The sequence below is a fragment of the Entelurus aequoreus genome, linkage group LG06 (assembly GCF_033978785.1).
Source record: "Entelurus aequoreus isolate RoL-2023_Sb linkage group LG06, RoL_Eaeq_v1.1, whole genome shotgun sequence".
NCBI classification, from domain to species: domain Eukaryota; kingdom Metazoa; phylum Chordata; class Actinopteri; order Syngnathiformes; family Syngnathidae; genus Entelurus; species Entelurus aequoreus.
This window is the reverse complement of record NC_084736.1, coordinates 37,432,407-37,453,913: the sequence shown is the minus strand read 5'-3', so window position 1 is coordinate 37,453,913 and position 21,507 is coordinate 37,432,407. Positions and strand designations below refer to the sequence as shown.

General features: G+C 37.8%; 1 protein-coding gene across 2 annotated transcripts in view; it reads right to left on the bottom strand.

The window, feature by feature from the left end:
- Positions 1-21,507, bottom strand: part of bin3 (bridging integrator 3) — a 455,445-nt gene that overhangs the window by 268,496 nt on the left and 165,442 nt on the right. The window lies entirely within an intron of this gene.

Sequence of the window (21,507 nt, the reverse complement as noted above, 5' to 3'; positions counted from 1 at the left end):
TGCTCCAATCACTCTATCACAAAAAAGTAAGAGTTGTATAAAGTATTGGAAACTCAAGACAGCCATGACACGATGTTCTTTACAAGTGTATGTACACTTTTGACCACGACTGTATACCAGAAGTTACAAAAAGTAAGGAGACTTACATTCCAAGTGCTCATCCAGCATTCCAGAAGGTATCTCCACACTCCGACCAACAAGATCTAAGCAGGTAATGATTGTGAGGGTGACATGAAGACTGAAGCTGCACAGTAGCTGACTGACAATGAGGGCAATCCTGGGGAATTCCTCCCTCTGACCCAGAAAACTCCAGGAGGTGACATCAGGGGGTCCATGGGGGAGGCAAGGTTTTGTAACAAAGCTGCAGCAATTAACACTTGAATGTTTCCACCAGGATGAGGCAGTAAAATACATGGACACACGGGAATTCTCCAACTGTTACTCACGAATGAAGATGAAAAAAACAGACATGGTCAAGTTTGTCTTCAGAAGCAAGAAAGTAGATTGTCAAAGTGGAAAGTGCATGAAGAGAATATGTTTCACTTGTTGGAATGCAGGATCACCATTTAAGTGTTTGATACCGCTCCATGTACAAAAGCAGTGAGGTTGTCACGTTGTTTAAATGGTAAATAAAAAGAGAATACAATGATTTGCAAATCATTTTCAACTTATATTCAATTGAATAGACTGCTATGACAAGATATTTCATGTTCACACTGAGAAACTTTGTTATTTTTTTGCAAATAATCATGAACTTAGGATTTAATGGCAGCAACACATTGCAAAAAAGTAGTCAGAGGGGTATTTTTTTTTTACCACTGTGTTACATGGCCTTTCCTTTTAACAACACTCAGTAAAGGTTTGGGAACTGAGGAGACACATTTTTGAAGTGGAATTATTTCCCATTCTTGCTTGATGTACAGCTTAAGTTGTTCAACAGTCTCCCTTCTGCTATTTTAGCCTTCATATTGCACCACACATTTTCAATGGGAGACAGGTCTGGACTACAGGCAGGCCAGTCTAGTACCTGCACTCTTTTACTATGGAGCCACGCTGTTGTAACACGTGGCTTGGCATTGTCTTGCTGAAATAAGCAGGGGCGTCCATGATAACAACATATGTTGCTCCAAAACCTGTATGTACCTTTCAGCATTAATGGTGCCTTCGCAGATGTGTAAGTTACCCATGCCTTGGGCACTAATACACCCCCATACCATCACAGATGCTGACTTTTACACTTTGCGCCTAGAACAATCCGGAAGGTTCTTTTCCTCTTTGGTCCACAGGTTCCAAAAACAATTTGAAATGTGGACTTGTCAGACCACACAACATTTTTTCACTTTGCATCAGTCCATCTTAGATGAGCTCGGGCCCAGCGAAGCGTTTCTGGGTGTTGTTGATAAATGGCTTTGGCTTTGCATTGTAGAGTTTTAACTTGCACTTACAGATGTAGCGACCAACTGTAGTTACTGAAAGTGGTTTTCTGAAGTGTTCCTGAGCCCATGTGGTGATATCCTTTACACACTGATGACGCTTTTTGATGCAGTACCGCCTGAGGGATCCAAGGTCGCGGGCATTGCTGCTTACGTGCAGTGATTTCTCCAGATTCTCTGAAGCTTTTGATGATATTACGGAGCGTAGATGGTGAAATCCTTAAATTCCTTGCAATAGCTGGTTGAGAAATGTTGTTCTTAAACAATTTGTTCTGGCATTTGTTGACAAAGTGGTGACCCTCGCCCCATCCTTGTTTGTGAATGACTGAGCATTTCATGGAAGCTGCTTTTATACCCAATCATGGCACCCACCTGTTCCCAATTAGCCTGTTCACCTGTGGGATGTTCCAAATACGTCTTTGGTGAGCATTCCTCAACTTTCTCAGTCTTTTTTGCCACTTGTGCCAGCTTTTTTTAAACATGTTGCAGGCATCAAATTCCAAATGAGCTAATATTTGCAAAAAATAACAAAGTTTACCAGTTGGAACATTAAATATCTTGTCTTTGCAGTCTATTCAAAGAATATAAGTTGAAAAGTATTAGCAAATCATTGTATTCTCTTTTTATTTACCATTTACACAACGTGACAACTTCACAGCTTTTGGCTTTTGTAGATAAATAGTGACACTTTTATGACCTGTGGAAAAGAAGAACCAGGAGAAAAATATATTAAATGTGAATATTTGTATTTAAAATGTAACCTAACTCTGATTTAGAGCTGGGCGATATGGCCTTTTATTAATATGTGGATATTTTTAGTCCATGTCACGATACATGATATATATCTGGATATTTTGCCTTAGCCTTGAATGAACACTTGATGCATATAATCACAGCAGTATGATGATTCTATGTGTCTACATTAAAACATTCTTCTTCATACTGCATTAATATATGCTCATTTTAAACTTTCATGCAGAGAGGGAAATCACAACTAAGTCAATTTAGCAAAAGTGTATTTATTAAACAGTTATTAAGCAGTGGCACAAACATTCATGTCATTTCCAAAACAGAAAGTGCAAGATTGTCAGAGACATTTTAAAACAAGCTATTAGTGCACTTTTGTGCATGATGTCACTAAGATGACATATCAAAACAACATTAAATTAAAGTGCACTTTTTGTACAGAACGCCACTACAATGTTTTAAAACAAATAAAGTGCACTTTTGTGCATGACGTCACACAATATATTTCAATAAGTGTCAAATAAAAATGAGCTGCATAATAGAAAATCAAATAGTGTATGTCCTTCGCTATGTGGTAGTTTACTGCGGACGTTATCTCCTTCTGTTGTTAACATTTTTTGTTGATGTGGAAATGGAAGACGTCAGGCTCAATTGGGTCAGTGCTGGTTAACTCGGCATTTTGTGGGTGTGGCACCGGCCGGAGATGTTGACATGCGGAAGTTCAAGCACTCTTCATTCTCTAGCGGGTGACTTTTCAAATGATGCTACAAATTAGTAGTGCCGCTACTTTTTGTAGCAACGCTTTTGCCGCATACTTGACATATTACGGTTGTCTGTTCAACATCTTCTTGCTTGAGGCCAAACCACCGCCAGACGATGGACCCTGTGCTGTTTTTCTTGGGAAAAAATTATTCTTCCTCCATTTGTTACCAGATTGGCACTTTACCATGCTGCTATCTCTCTGCTCGGCGAGAGTGTATGACGTTGCACGCGCGACAGTATGTGACGTATGTAAGAAGGTGCGCTTGTTTTATCTCTGTGAGAATTAGAGACAAGAAAGAGTGAGAAAAGCCTGAAGTGTAATGCCCGCAGCTAAAAGCAACTGCCTGAGAAGGTATACTCCAATATCACGAAATAGTCTTTTTCTACATCGCACAGAGACAAACCCACGATATATCGAGAATATTCCATATATCGCCCAGCCCTACTCTGATTATAATCCCCTCAGCTATCAAGACAGAAAGGAAATGTCAACACAAACATGGAAAACAAACAATGTAAACAAAATATTAAAATCATATTGAAGACTTAACAATAACTTCTTAAAATGTAGGTTAAAAAAATAAGGAATATGTAAGAAATGCTTCATAAAGTGTAAAAAATGGTGCAAAATGTAAAAATGTAAACATAGAGAAACCTGATAAGAATTCTTTACTGCAGGTTTAGTGCTAGGAAGTTACAGCTGTGCTCTAAAGGGTGAGCGAAGCCTTGCATCATTTATAGACCACATTGGTCTGACTATGGTCCATTTTATAAAAATCCCAAAAAACTACCATACTGTCCAGGTGACTTTTACTCTTTTATCCACAATTTGTTCGCTTCTCACTTCTCTCTTAGCGGTTTGCAATGCTTTTTAGGGCTGTGAATTTTTGGGCACCGCACAATTCGAATCAATCCATGGGGGTGAGGATTCGATTCAGAATCAATTCGCAATTCAAAACGATTCTCCATTCAAAATCAATAGATGTGGGTGCCAGTTCTATGATGAACTATACATTCCTTCATAAAAACGATAAACAGCTCTGATAAAACTGGTTTTGTTTAACAAAATTCGACCCCAACATTTAATAAAGTCAAATACAAATAAGGCAACAGGAGATGTATCCATAGATCATCTACTTCAGAGGTGTCAAAGTGGTTTTCACTGAGGGCCACATGGCAGTTATGTTTGGCCCGCTTCTAACAGTGAGTACTATTATTACACAATTTTAATGCATTTTAATTGTAGATTTTTTTTTTAACTAAAATGTTAAAAAAAAATATGATAAGTTGCAATAATTTCACCTCAAAATGTAGTGTATGTTACTGTAAATGGAAAAACAGTACTGCTGTTTTTATGGTAAAAAAATAAAAAGGCAGCTCAGTTGTCAGAATTTTACTGTACAGTTTACATTTGTTTTTTTTACTGTGAATTAAAAAAACTGCAATTTTACAGTAAAAAGTTTTTTGTTTTTTTTACCGCAAATCAACATGTGTAGATTTTTTGTTGTATTACTGTAAATGCCAAAATGCCACCACAGTTTATTACAGTAAAAAACGTTTTTCATTTAGAGAAAAATGCTGTAAAAACCACAGTAAATTTCACAATTTGACCGTGATATCTATTGCTACTTTTATTTGATGGATAACTTGCTTTGAAATCTTTATTATTATTATTTATTTCTATTTTAAAAAATAGTTTTAATGTTTGATAATATATTTTTGCATAATTAGACAATATTTAAGTTAACATAATTTGCGATTACATGGAGTGCATTTTTTTTTCCCTCCCAAAATAGAAAGAAAGAATACTTTGAGTAAGAAAAGTTACAGTACTTTATTGATACATATTATTTCCAGGGCCAAATAAAATGAAGTGGCGGGCCACATCTGGTCCCCGGGCCTTGAGTTTGACATCTGTGATCTACATCAACAATATGATCTCAGTGTTTCCCCCAGAAAATGAGTTAGTTAAGGTGGTGTCTATCCAGGATAAAGGTGAAGTTATGACACTGAAACACCCTCAGGAAGAGGTGCTTTAAGACATGGCTAGCTAGCTAGCAGCTAACATCCATCCATCCACAGTGTTTTATCTACTTCTAAATCACTAATCCTGGCCTCCATGGCGACAAATAAATTAAGTTTCTTACATGTAGCATTATCACTGGAGGACGAGGAATAGCTAAACATGCTTCACTACACACCTTAGGAGGATACAATAGCTCACTGGCGTCACAATGTAAACAAACACCTGACATCCACTGTAATGATGCCAAGTACAGGAGCGTATCTAGTTGATACTACTATGATTACATCGATATTTTTTATCGTCACAAAATCTTTTTTCCTTTTATTAAAATTCATATTATGTTTATAAAGTCAGTAAATATGTTCCTGGACACATGAGGACTTTGAATATGACCAATGTATGATCCTGTAACTGTCATAACTCGGTCTTTGGCGTGGTTTGCTCTCCCGTGGTGCAAAAGAATTGGAACGGACGTGGCGTGCAGGTAAAGACATAGTTTAATTATTACTATAAACTCAAACAAAAGGTACAAACAAAAGGCGCTCACAGCGGAGGTAAAAAACTTGACTAGGAAAACAAAAGGCGCGCACAATGGCGGAGAACTATGAACATTAAACAAACAAAAACTTACGTGACAAGAGATGAAACAAGAACTAACGTGACAAGGAACTGTGGACATGGCATGAATGGGTGATGTCGCCAGGACGAACAACAGAAACAGAAAAGCCTATATAGTGACAACAGGTGCGTGACTAACTGTGAACAGGTGCATGACATGACTGTGAAAACGTGAGACAGGTGTGTGTGAGTCCAAACGTGGAACAGGTGAAACTAATGGTTGCTATGGTGACAAACAAAACCAGGAAGTGAAACCAGGAACTAAGGAAGTGTCCAAAAAACAAAACAGCACATGGCCAAACAAAAACATGAACACAGACATGACAGTAACTACTTGGTATTGCATCGATACCTAAATGTGTGGTATCATCAAAAACTAATGTAAAGTATCAAAGAAAAGAAGAATAAGTGATTATTACATGTTAACAGAAGTGTAGATAGAACATGTTAAAACAGAAAATAAGCAGATATTAACAGTAAAATGAACAAGTAGATGAATAATCAATTTTTACAGTTTGTCCCTCATAATGTAGACAAAATAATAGGTACCGTAATATATATGTTTGTTTTTTTTTTGATTATTTTTTATTTTTTTAATAATGTCCTGCCCAGCTTCTCAGGCAAATCATATAGTAGATGTAGATGCCCATATCGGCTGTTCAGATTTACTTTACAAAAGAGAAGTGTAGGATACTTCTCTTGTTGCCTTATTTGTATTTTGACTTTATTAAATGTTTTTATATTATCATTTGGTGCAGCCGGGCAGGAGGGGATAGAAAGAGAAAAAAAGGAAGACAGGGGGGGAATTGTGGGGACAAGAGGGGGATTAGACAGAGAGACAAAAACAACAACAGCAAACACAACAACAACAACAACAACAACAACAGAGCAACATCAGCAAATACGACATGTACAAATATGATGGTAAAAGTAATAGCAAATAAGCAGTTAGCGAAAAATAAAAAATAATACAGAAATGACAATGAGCATTATTACACTAAAAATGGAGCAATATGAATACCAATAGAAATAGCGCTATTGATAATAAACAATACCAATACTTTACCTTTATTATCAACAATACAATTGTTCAAATGCAACAATACATATACGTAATGATAACTTGAGATACGAAAGAATGCAGAAAAATGGAGGGGAAGAAAGAGAAGCAACCTACATTAACCTTGTAGATTGTTATAGTAACAATAGGGTAAGCTTTGTCAGTGTGCCATGTGTTATACCCAGTTTACCCTAGGGCAACAACGTTAATATATGTTTGATGAAATGTGATTATGTGCATGAGTGTATGTGTGCATATGTACTTGTATATGTACAGTATGTGTATGTGTGTGTACAGCGAATGTATATGTACAGTATGTGTATACAGTATGTGTGTTTGTACAGTGAATGTATATGTACAGTATGTGTATATGTGTGTTTGTACAGTGAATGTATATGTACAGTATGTGTATGTGTGTGTTTGTACAATTAATGTATATGTACAGTATGTGTATGTGTGTGTTTGTACAGTGAGTGTATATGTACAGTGTGTGTATATGTATGTTTGTACAGTGAATGTATATGTACAGTATGTGTATACAGTATGTTTGTATAATGAGTGTGCGTGTGGATGTACGAACTTTGAGTGTGTAAATATGTACTGTATTTGTATATGTATGTGGGAGCGTAGGTACCTATGTATGTGTGTATGTATGTGAATATATGTGAATTTGCATGTACAATACATTTGACTCCCAGTGTGTGCGGGAGCCAGAGTACGGCCCCAGCCTCCCCGAGAACCCATCCCACAAACAGTAGGTGTGGTGCCCAGGGAACCAGGGACCACCGCCCCCACGCAGCCAAGCCGGACAGCGACAGGAACCCCAGAGCCCGGCCCACTGCGCCGCCCACAAGGGCCAGCAGCAGGCCGCAGACAGACGCACCCGGCAGAGGACAAGGCACGAGAAAAGCATGGGGCAGCCAGACCCCAAGCCAGCGAGAGACCACACCCCACACGGACAGAAAGGCGGGACGCCCCGCCCGAGGGGACCGGAGACCCCCCGCAATCGGACGGGAAGACCGCCCCCGCCCCACCGGCAACCGGGCCCCCATGAGCCCACCCCCCACCCCCGGAGAGCGCGGCGAGGCCATCCCCCGGCCACCCCACCCAAGCCGGCCGCCACAGGACCACCCAGCATGGGGCCACAGGAACCACCCACCCCACCCGCAGGGACCCCAACGATGGAGATGGAACAACCAGCAACCGCCCCGCCGAGTCCCCCCCTGAGGTAGGGGAAAATAAATAAATAATAATAATAATAATAATATTAATAAAATATATTAAAAAAATAGGAATAAATAAATAATTAAATCTATTTAAAAAAAAATAATAATTAAAAGAAGATCACAGACATGCTGACACACAAGGTCGCTACCCCAACAACTGGCCGACTCGCAGCACCTCGGAATACCCTGCAGCACCAAGCTACCACAGTAGACGCAGGGACCAGACCCAGCAGGCCCCAACCAAGACGGGCACCCGGAAGGGATGGACGGTGGGACCCAGGAGCTCCAGACACGCAGTCCGTATGCAGTAGCCTGAGGCGCCGACCCCCACCCGACAGGCAGGCCCAGAACGTACCCCCAGAAATATACATACATATCTATATACATACACATACACATACACATGTACACATACACACACATACACATACATACATACACATGTATACACATGCACATATATACACATACACATATATATACATACATACATACATACATACACACACATATACATACATATACACAGTTTGTCAGCCCCGACAACCACCACGTGCGCGCGCTGCCACCAGTCACAACATCAGCCACCCCCCTGCACCAGACCCAGCAGCCACGGACGCCCACACCACAAACAAACGGCAGCAGAAATAGCAGCCACAACACCCCCAGACAGCCAGCACCACCCAATCAACTCAAAGCGATCAAAAAAAACGCGACCGGCAACCACACGCCAACAGAATCACGGAGACCAGCCAGCGCCAGCCCACCAGCAAGCCCAAACGCCAACACGCAAACAAGAGATACCAACACCCCCACCCCCCACCAAAAGACCCCACCACCCCAACCCAAACCCGCACAAACACACCACCGCCCAAACAACCGAGACACAGCATCCAGACTAGACACGGGCGCAGCGCCGCCACCACATCAAGTCACCAACAGAGACCCCACAGTGCAAGGTCGGGCCACACGGGCACGGACCCCACCCAACAGGAAGCGAGACCCGCGCGACGCCACACACAAATAAATAATAAGATTAAACAAAAATAATAATAATAATTAAAAAAAACAAAAAATACAAATTCAATTAAATTAAATTAAAAATAACAAATAAAAATAAATAAATAGGTAGATAAATGACACAATATGTTACTGCATACGTCAGCAGACTGATTAGGAGTCTTTGTTTGTTTACTTACTACTAAAAGACAAGTTCTCTAGTATGTTCACTATTTTATTTAAGGACTAAATTGCAATAATAAACATATGTTTCATGTACCCTAACATTTTTTGTTCAAATAAAGACAATAATGACTTTTTTTGTGGTCCCCTTTATTTAGATAAGCATTGAAAAGTATTGAAATACATTTTGGTACCGGTATATAACCCTACTTGACACATACAGAAAGATATTATCAGATTCTCAATTAGGACATTTTTTTGCCACTTTTTATGGCGCAAAAATAACTGAAGCAAGGATTGAATGTGAGAAGAAAACAACAGTGGGCACAGAACACAACCCTGCGGAACACCAACATTGAGTAAACATGAAGGTAAGGGACAGAGATACTCTGTATGACCACCAGAAATATATAGAAGGATCCAAGTCAAATCAAATGTCACATTTTGGAGATTTGAATAATAATGAACCGACTTATGTTTCATGTAGTCTTCATTTTAGTGACTTAATCATGTCAAAGCAGTGTTACTTTAAATGTATGATGTAGTTCTCAGTTGTTGTGTTTTACATCACTGCACCCCCAAAATAAATGACAAGGTAGTATTGTTATCTGTGTAAAGGTGAAATATGGTAGTTTAATTTGATGTTACGACGTTGTTGTACAGGTGTAGCCAATCAGTTATTGTACAGGTGTATCCAATCAGTTATTGTATAGGTGTATCCAATGTACAGGTGTATCCAATCAGTTATTGTTCAGTTGTATCCAATCAGTTATTGTACAGGTGTATCCAATCAGTTATTGTGCATGTGTATCCAATAAACAGGTGTATCCAATCAGTTATTGTACAGGTGTATCCAATGTACAGGTGTATCCAATCAGTTATTGTACAAGTGTATCCAATCAGTTATTGTACAGGTGTATCCAATCAGTTATTGTACAGGTGTATCCAATCCGTTATTGTACAGGTGTATCCAATGTACAGGTGTATCCAATCAGTTATTGTACAGGTGTATCCAATCAGTTATTGTACAGGTATATCCAATGTACAGGTGTATCCAATCAGTTATTGTACAGGTGTATCCAATCAGTTATTGTACAGGTGTATCCAATGTACAGGTGTATCCAAGCAGTTATTGTACAGGTGTATCCAATCAGTTATTGTACAGGTGTATCTAATGTACAGGTTTATCCAATCAGTTATTGCACGGGTGTATCCAATCAGTTATTGTACAGGTGTATCCAATGTACAGGTGTATCCAATCAGTTATTGTACAGGTGTATCCAATCAGTTACTTTACAGGTGTATCCAATGTACAGGTGAATCCAATCAGTTGTTGTACAGGTGTATCCAATCAGTTACTGTACAGGTGTATCCAATGTACAAGTGTATCCTATCAGTTGTTGTACAGGTGTATCCAATCAGTTACTTTTCAGGTGTATCCAATGTACAAGTGTATCCAATCAGTTACTGTACAGAGGTATCCAATATACAAGTGTATCCAATCAGTTGTTGTACAGGTGTATCCAATCAGTTATTGTACAGGTGTATCCAATCAGTTATTGTACAGGTGTATCCAATCAGTTACTGTACAGGTGTATCCAATGTACAGGTGTATCCAATCAGTTATTGTACAGGTGTATCCAATGTACAGGTGTATCCAATCAGTTATTGTACAGGTGTATGCAATCAGTTATTGTACAGGTGAATCCAATCAGTTATTGTACAGGTGTATCAAATGTACAGGTGTATGCAATCAGTTATTGTACAGGTGTATCCAATCAGTTATTGTACAAGTGTATCCAATCAGTTATTGTACAGGTGTATCCAATCAGTTATTATACATGTGTATTCAATGTACAGGTGTATCCAATCAGTTATTGTACAGGTGTATCCAATCAGTTATTGTACAGGTGTATCCAATGTACAGGTTTATCCTAACAGTTATTGTACGGGTGTATCCAATCAGTTATTGTACAGGTGTATCCAATGTACAGGTGTATCCAATCAGTTATTAAACAGGTGTATCCAATCAGTTACTGTACAGGTGTATCCAAGCAGTTATTGTACAAGTGTATCCAATCAGTTATTGTACAGGTGTATCCAATGTACAGGTTTATCCTAACAGTTATTGTACGGGTGTATCCAATCAGTTATTGTACAGGTGTATCCAATGTACAGGTGTATCCAATCAGTTATTAAACAGGTGTATCCAATCAGTTACTGTACAGGTGTATCCAATGTGCAGGTGTAACCAATCAGTTGTTGTACAGGTGTATCCAATCAGTTACTGTACAGGTGTATCCAATGTGCAGGTGTATCCAATCAGTTGTTGTACAGGTGTATCCAATCAGTTACTGTACAGGTGTATCCAATGTACAAGGGTATCCAATCAGTTGTTGTACAGGTGTATCCAATCAGTTACTGGAGAGGTGTATCCAATGTTCAGGTGTATCCAATGTACAGGTGTATAAAATCAGTTACTGGAGAGGTGTATCCAATGTTAAGGTGTATCCAATCAGTTGTTGTACAGGTGTATCCAATCAGTTGTTGTACAGGTGTATCCAATCAGTTATTGTACAGGTGTATCCAATCAGTGATTGTACAGGTGTATCCAATGTATAGGTGTGTCCAATCAGTTATTGCACAGGTGTATCCAATCAGTTATTGTACAGGTGTATCCAATCAGTAATTGTACAGGTGAATCCAATCAGTTATTGTACAGGTGTATCAAATGTACAGGTGTATGCAATCAGTTATTGTACAGGTGTATCCAATCAGTTATTATACAGGTGTATTCAATGTACAGGTGTATCCAATCAGTTATTGTACAGGTGTATCCAATTAGTTATTGTACAGGTGTATCCAATCAGTTATTGTACAGGTGTATGCAATCAGTTATTGTACAGGTGTATCCAATCAGTTACTGTACAGGTGTATCCAATCAGTTATTATACAGGTGTATTCAATGTACAGGTGTATCCAATCAATTATTGTACAGGTGTATCCAATCAGTTATTGCACAGGTGTATCCAATCAGTTATTGTACAGGTGTATCCAATCAGTTATTGTTCAGGTGTATCCAATCAGTTATTGTAAAGGTGTATCCAATCAGTTATTGTACATGTGTATCCAATGTACAGGTGTATCCAATCAGTTATTGTACAGGTGTATCCAATCAGTTATTGTACAGGTGTATCCAATCAGTTACTGGAGAGGTGTATCAAATGTTCAGGTGTATCCAATCAGTTGTTGTACAGGTGTATCCAATCAGTTGTTGTACAGGTGTATCCAATCAGTTATTGTACAGGTGTATCCAATCAGTGATTGTACAGGTGTATCCAATGTATAGGTGTGTCCAATCAGTTATTGCACAGGTGTATCCAATCAGTTATTGTACACGTGTATCCAATCAGTTATTGTACAGGTGTATGCAATCAGTTATTGTACAGGTGTATCCAATCAATTATTGTACAAGTGTATCCAATCAGTTATTATACAGGTGTATTCAATGTACAGGTGTATCCAATCAGTTATTGCACAGGTGTATCCAATCAGTTATTGTACAGGTGTATCCAATCAGTTATTGTTCAGGTGTATCCAATCAGTTATTGTAAAGGTGTATCCAATCAGTTATTGTACATGTGTATCCAATGTACAGGTGTATCCAATCAGCTATTGTACAGGTGTATCCAATCAGTTATTGTACAGGTGTATCTAATCAGTTACTGGAGAGGTGTATCCAATGTTCAGGTGTATCCAATCAGTTGTTGTACAGGTGTATCCAATCAGTTGTTGTACAGGTGTATCCAATCAGTTATTGTACAGGTGTATCCAATGTATAGGTGTGTCCAATCAGTTATTGCACAGGTGTATCCAATCAGTTATTGTACAGGTGAATCCAATCAGTTATTGTACAGCTGTATCAAATGTACAGGTGTATGCAATCAGTTATTGTACAGGTGTATCCAATCAGTTATTGTACAAGTGTATCCAATCAGTTATTGTACAGGTGTATCCAATCAGTTATTATACAGGTGTATTCAATGTAGAGGTGTATCCAATCAGTTATTGTACAGGTGTATCCAATCAGTTATTGTACAGGTGTATCCAATCAGTTATTGTTCAGGTGTATCCAATCAGTTATTGTAAAGGTGTATCCAATCAGTTATTATACAGGTGTATTTAATGTACAGGTGTATCCAATCAGTTATTGTACAGGTGTATCCAATCAGTTATTGTATAGGTGTATCCAATCAGTTATTGTACAGGTGTATGCAATCAGTTATTGTACAGGTGTATCCAATCAGTTATTGTACAGGTGTATCCAATCAGTTATTATACAGGTGTCTTCAATGTACAGGGGTATCCAATCAGTTATTGTACAGGTGTATCCAATCAGTTATTGTACAGGTGTATCCAATCAGTTATTATACAGGTGTCTTCAATGTACAGGTGTATCCAATCAGTTATTGTACAAGTGTATCCAATCAGTTATTTTTCAGGTGTATCCAATCAGTTATTGTACAGGTGTATCCAATGTACAGGTGTATCCAATCAGTTATTGTACAGGTTGTATCCAATCAGTTATTATACAGGTGTCTTCAATGTACAGGTGTATCCAATCAGTTATTGTACAAGTGTATCCAATCAGTTATTTTTCAGGTGTATCCAATCAGTTATTGTACAGGTGTATCCAATGTACAGGTGTATCCAATCAGTTATTGTACAGGTGTATCCAATCAGTTATTGTACAGGTGTATCCAATCAGTGACCGCGGGATGTGGCGAAATTCACCAACGTTGAATGTTTAAATGTAGAAGCTCGTGAAGGACGATAAATTCGATAAATGACCGATTAAAAGATCAATGTGTATCAGTTGGTCATTAAAATGATGCGTTTGTGTTTAGTGAGACCCTGCAGCCTCAACAGGCGCCAGCTAGCAAAGCAGCCTAACTTTACTCAGCTTTACTGTTAAAAAAGCATGGAAAAAGTCCGCCAATGTTGTAAAGGAGGAGGAAAGAAGAAAATAAAAGTGCATCACCTTTTAGTCCCGAGCTGTGCGAGAGATGACTTTATGCTGCAAAACTACTTTCCGTCATCCATCGGAGTCCGTTTGCCACAAAGCTTTGTGTTTATCATCGGTTGTTTCCTGCGGTGACTTTCAAAATAAAAGTATGGTTGACTTAAAAAGGAAAGTGGTCTTTTTAGGTGGCCATATTTTTGTCACTGCAGTGGACAAAATGTGACAAATATAGTGACTATAACAAGAAAAAACGTACAGGTAATACACATGTAGAACATACATATGATATTAGCTGTGTGTTTATTCAGGCGATTTATTTAACAATGTGCGTCTTTATTTTGAAATCAAAATCATAACTTAACCACTTCCTGTTTACTTAAAATCACACAATTAGCAGTGGGCTAAACTTTGAAACTGAAGAATCAAGTTTGGATGTAGAATTTTTTTAAAATACACTAGTGTATTCAAACTTAAAATATGTGGACACATGTATTTTTCAGCTTGAATATTCTGTAATTATGTTTCACTCTTTTTTTGGATGAATTCTTTATTTTCATTTTTCACTTTGAAATATTTTGATATTTGAGATTATGTTATATTCTGTATATATATATATATATATATATATATATATATATATATATATATATATATATATATATATATATATATATATATATATATATATATATATATACACACACACATATATATATATACATACACACATATATATATATATATATATATATATATATATATATATATATATATATATATATATACACATATATATATATATATATACACACATATATATATATATATATATATATATATATATATATATATATATATATATATATATATATATATATATATATATATATATATATGTATATATATATATATATATATATAGGCAAGGCAAGGCAAGGCAACTTTATTTGTATAGCGCTTTTCATACACAAGGCAGACTCAAAGTGCTTCACAGACAACAAAGTGAAATGAAAGAAAATAAAAGCAAAATTAAAATGCAGACAATAAAAATAAAAACAGTGCAGACGTTAAAAGTTAAAAGATTAAAAGATTTAGCTGAAAGCTAAGGTGAACATAAAAGTCTTCAGTCTAGTTTTAAAAGTAGTGAGAGTTGGGGAGAGTCTGACATCTTCAGGAAGTTTATTCCAGCTATGTGTTGCATAGTGACTGAATGATGATCTCCCTTGATTTGAGTTTACTCTTGGAACCGCTAACAGATTGGTCTCAGAAGATCTTAGTGATCTAGAGGGCGTATATAGTGGGAGCATATCAGTGATATACTTGGGCCCTAGACCATGTAGTGATTTATATGTGAGCAGGAGGATTTTGAAATCTATTCTCTGATGTACAGGGAGCCAATGTAAGGATTTAAGAATTGGTGTAATGTGCTCACATTTTTTGGTCTTTGTTAGAACTCTAGCAGCAGCGTTCTGAACAAGCTGTAGCTGCCTGACAGTTTTTTTGGGAAGACCTGCAAGGAGACCATTACAATAGTCTAGCCTACTGGTAATAAAGGCATGTACAAGTTTTTCTAAGTCTTGAGCTGACATGAGCCCTCTAAGTCTTTTTACATTTTTGAGGTGATAGTAGGCCGATTTTGTTACTGATTTGATGTGACTGTCGAAATGTAAATCAGAATCTAAAATAACCCCAAGATTTCTGGCTTTATTTGAGGTTTTCAGGGACAGTGATTGAAGGTGTTGGATGACTTTAAACCTTTCTTTTTTAGCACCAAAAACAATTATCTCAGTTTTATCTTCATTTAGTTGTAGGAAATTTTGGCACATCCAGTGTTTGACTTGCTCAATGCACTGGCACAGAAGATCTATGGGGCGATAGTCATTTGGTGATAGCGCTACATAGATTTGGGTGTCATCGGCATAGCAATGATGGTCAATGTTATTATTTTGCATGATTTGTCCTAGTGGGAGCATATAGATGTTAAATAAAGTCGGCCCCAAGATTGAACCTTGGGGGACTCCACACGTTACGTTGGTTGGTTCTGATACAAAGTCACCAATGGAAACAAAATAGTTCCTATCTTGTAGATATGACTTGAACCAGCTTAAAACTGTGCCTGAGATCCCCACCCAGTTTTCCAACCTGTCCAAAAGTATTGAGTGGTCGACAGTGTCAAATGCAGCACTGAGGTCCAATAGCATTAATACTGAAGTTTTGCCAGAGTCTGTGTTTAGACGGATGTCATTTATAACTTTAAGAAGGGCCGTCTCTGTGCTATGAAGAGGTCGAAATCCTGACTGGAAGTTGTTGTGGCAGCCAGTAGAAGCCAAGAAGTGATTTAGTTGTTGGAGGACAACTTTCTCAATTATTTTACTTATGAATGGTAGATTTGAAATTGGTCTGTAGTTGTTGATAACAGAGGCATCTAGGCTCTGCTTTTTTAGAAGAGGTTTAATGACTGCAGTTTTGAAAGCCTTCGGGAAATTGCCCGATTTAATAGAATTATTAACTATTTGCAAGATGTCTGTTGATAGGCAGTCAAAAACATTCTTAAAGAAGTTGGTAGGTAAAACATCAAGGCAGCAGGTGGATGACTTTAGAGCTGTCACCGTTTCCACTAGAGTTTTAGAGTCTATGGCATTAAAGCTTGCCATCATTGCTGTGTTACTTTTGCCTAAATGGGGTGGTGATCCAACTTTTTTACTTGAGATATTGATGGTGCGTCTGATGCCTTCAATTTTATCAGTATAAAAGAATGCAAAGTCATTGCATTTCTGCGTGGAATGGAGTTCGGCTGGTATTTGTGTTGGGGGTTTAGTCAGTCTGTCAACGATTGTGAATAGGGTTTTGGCCTTATTTGTGTTGCTGTTTATGATATTGGAGAAGAATGTTTCTCTAGCACTTTTTAAGACTAAATTGTAGGCCTGGAGGCTCTCTTTATAGATGTCATGGTGAATATGAAGTTTTGTATTCCGCCAGATTCGTTCAGCCTTCCTGCACTCTCTTCTCTGGGCTGTTACAGCAGCAGATTTTCTCCAGGGTGCCTTTTGCTTGCCAGAAATCGTTTTAACTGTAACAGGTGCAATGATATCTATGATATTCACAATTTTGGAATTAAAGTTGCTTACAAGATCATCAGCATGACATGGGTTTAGAGGTGGTAGTGAGGAGATGGCGTTTTTAAAGAGGACATTAGCATGTTCATTTATGTACCGCTTTTTGACATTCTTTGATTCTGTTTGTGTGTCCGGAATTACAGAAATATTAAAGAAAACACAGAAATGATCAGACAATGAAGGATCAATCACAAGAACATCGGAAACATTGAGACCTTTTGTGATAATCAGGTCCAGGGTGTGTCCCTTATAATGTGTAGCCTCTTTCACATGTTGAGACAGTTCAAATGTGTCTAAAATAGTAAAAAGTTATTTTGCGCCCTTGTCATTTAAATCGTCAATATGAAAATTAAAATCACCAGTTATAACCAGGCAGTCAAAGTCAGTGGAGATGCTAGACAATAGTTCAGTAAACTCATCAAAAAAAATTTGCAGAATATTTAGGTGGCCTGTAGATAATTAACAAGAGAATTTTGGGAGAGCATTTCAACACAGCACACAGGTATTCAAATGATGTAAACTCACCGAGTGACATCTGTTTCCCCTGAAACATGTTTTTAAATATAGCAGCAACCCCTCCACCTCTTTTCCCCGATCTACATATATCAATGAAGTTATAGTTGGGGGGTGCTGTCTCGATCAGAATGCTTGCACTGTTATTTTGTTCCAGCCATGTTTCAGTTAAAAACATAAAGTCAAGTTTAGAAGTGCTAATAAAATCATTGACTAAAAATGATTTGCTATTCAGAGACCTGACATTGAGCAGACCCATCCTGATGGTGTTATTGACAGGCTTCGATGTTGGCTTTGATTTGGAGATAATAGGAATGAGATTGTTTAGGTTAGCAGGGTGGCTAAGTATATATGTATGTATATATCCCTAACCACTTTCTACCGCTTGTTCACTCAGGGAATCTGGAGGTGGGAGGAAGCCCACGCAGTCACAGGGGGAACATGCAAACTCCACACAGAAAGACTGTGTGTGTGTGTGTGTGTGTGTGTGTGTGTGTGTGTGTGTGTGTGTGTGTGTGTGTGTGTGTGTGTGTGTGTGTGTGTGTGTGTGTGTGTGTGTGTGTGTGTGTGTGTGTGTGTGTGTGTGTGTGTGTGTGTGTGTGTGCATATGTATATATATATACAGTATATACACACATATGTGTATATATATATATATTAGGGGTGTGGGAAAAAATCGATTCCAAATTCAAATCACGATTCTCACGTTGTGCAATTCAGAATCGATTCTCATTTTTTAAAAATCGATTTATTTTTTTTATTACGGTATTATAAAAAACTTTTATTTTTTTTATTTTTTTTAAATTAATGAATCCAACAAAACAATACACAGCAATACCAAAACAATGCAATCCAATTACAAAACCAAATCTGACCCAGCAACACTCAGAACTGCAATAAACAGAGCAATTGAGAGGAGACACAAACACAACACAGAACAAACCAAAAGTAGTGAAACAAAAATGAATATTATCAACAACAGTTTCAATGTTAGTCACAATTTCAACATAGCAGTGATTAAAAATCCCTCATTGACATTATCATTAGACATTTATAAAAATAAAAATAAATGAACAATAGTGTCACAGTTGCTTACACTTGCATCACATCTCATAAGCTTGACAACACACTGTGTCCAATATTTTCACAAAGATAAAATAAGTCATATTTTTGGTTCATTTAATAGTTAAAACAAATTTACATTATTGCAATCAGTTGATAAAACATTGTCCTTTACAATTATAAAAGCTTTTTACAAAAATCTACTACTCTGCTTGCATGTCAGCAGACTGGGGTAGATCCTGCTGAAATCCTATGTATTGAATGAATAGAGAAATGTTTTGAATCGGGAAAAAAGATCGTTTTTGAATCGAGAATCGTGTTGAATTGAAAAAAAAATTGATTTTGAATCAAATGAAGACCCCAAGAATCGCTATTGAATCGAATTGTGGGACACCCAAGGATTCACAGCCCTAATATATATATATACATATATATATATATATATATATATATATATATATATATATATATATATATATATATATATATATATATATATATATATATATATATGTATATATATATATAGAATCGACTATATACCGTATTTGCGTATGATGTCACCTAGCGGCAGCATGTAAATACTAAAGAGTGCAGGGCCAAGAACCGAACCCTGGGGAACTCCGCACGTTACCTTAACATAGTCCGAGGTCACATTGTTATGGGAGACACACTGCATCCTGTCAGTAAGATAAGAGTTAAACCAAGACAAGGCTAAGTCTGACATCCCAATACGTGTTTTGATACGCTCTAATAAAATATTATGATCAACAGTATCGAAAGCGGCGCTAAGATCAAGAAGCAGCAACATAGATGACGCATCAGAATCCATCGTTAGCAATAGATCATTAGTCATTTTTGCGAGGGCTGTCTCCGTAGACTGATTTGCCCTGAAACCGGATTGAAAAGGTTCACAGAGATTGTTAGACGCTAAGTGTTCATTTAGCTGCTGTGCAACAATTTTTTCGAGGATTTTCGAGATAAACGGAAGATGGGACACCGGCCGGTAGTTTACCAAGAGATCAGGATCGAGGTTAGGTCTTTTGAGTAGAGGATGAATAACCGCTTTTTTGAATGCTAGTGGAACAGTGCCAGAGGAAAGTGATAAGTTTATAATATTTAACACTGATGGACCTATTAATACAAAAAGCTCCTTGATAAGTTTCCCAGGAATTTGATGTTCAAACTGATAAACATTTTTAATTTTTTTTGCAAATAATCATTAACTTTAGAATTTGATGCCAGCAACACGTGACAAAGAAGTTGGGAAAGGTGGCAATGAATACTGATAAAGTTGGGGAATGCCCATTAAACACTTATTTGGAACATCCCACAGGTGAACAGGCAAATTGGGAAAAGGTGGGTGCCATGATTGGGTATAAAAGTAGATTCCATGAAATGCTCAGTCATTCACAAACAAGGATGGGGCGAGGGTCACCATTTTGTCAACAAAGGCGTGAGCAAATTGTTGAACAGTTTAAGAAAAACCTTTCTCAACCAGCTATTGCAAGGAATTTAGGGATTTCACCATCTACGGTCCGTAATATCATCAAAGGGTTCAGAGAATCTGGAGAAATCACTGCACATAAGCAGCTAAGCCCGTGACCTTCAATCCCTCAGGCTGTACTGCATCAACAAGCGACATCAGTGTGTAAAGGATATCACCACATGGGCTCAGGAACACTTCAGAAACCCACTGTCAGTAACTACAGTTGGTCGCTACATCCGTAAGTGCAAGTTAAAACTCTCCTATGCAAAGGCGAAAACCGTTTATCAACAACACCCAGAAATGCCGTCAGCTTCGCTGAGCCTGAGCTCATCTAAGATGGACTGATACAAAGTGGAAAAGTGTTCTGTGGTCTGACGAGTCCACATTTCAAATTGTTTTTGGAAACTGTGGACGCCGTGTCCTCCGGACCAAAGAGGAAAAGAATCATCCGGATTGTTATAGGCGCAAAGTTGAAAAGCCAGCATCTGTGATGGTATGGGGGTGTATTAGTGCCCAAGACATGGGTAACTTACACGTCTGTGAAGGCGCCATCAATGCTGAAAGGTACATACAGGTTTTGGAGCAACATATGTTGCCATCCAAGCAACGTTACCATGGACGCCCCTGCTTATTTCAGCAAAACAATGCCAAGCCAAGTGTTACATCAACGTGGCTTCATAGTAAAAGAGTGCGTGTACTAGACTGGCCTGCCTGTAGTCCAGACCTGTCTCCCATTGAAAATGTGTGGCGCATTATGAAGCCTCAAATACCACAACGGAGACCCCCGGACTGTTGAACAACTGAAGCTGTACATCAAGCAAGAATGGGAAAGAATTCCACCTGAGAAGCTTAAAAAATGTGTCTCCTCAGTTCCCAAACCTTTACTGAGTGTTGTTAAAAGAAAAGGCCATGTAACACAGTGGTGAAAATGCCCTTTCTCAACTACTTTGGCACGTGTGGCAGCCATGAAATTCTAAGCCATGTAACACAGTGGTGAACATGCCCTTTCCCAACTACTTTGGCACGTGTTGCAGCCATGAAAGTTAATTATTATTTGCAAAAAAAAAAAAAAGTTTATGAGTTTGAACATCAAATATCTTGTCTTTGTAGTGGATTCAATTGAATATGGGTTGAAAAGGATTTACAAATCATTGTATTCCGCTTATATTTACATCTAACACAATTTCCCAACTCATATGGAAACGGGGTTTGTATATATATATATATATATATATGTGTGTGTGTGTGTG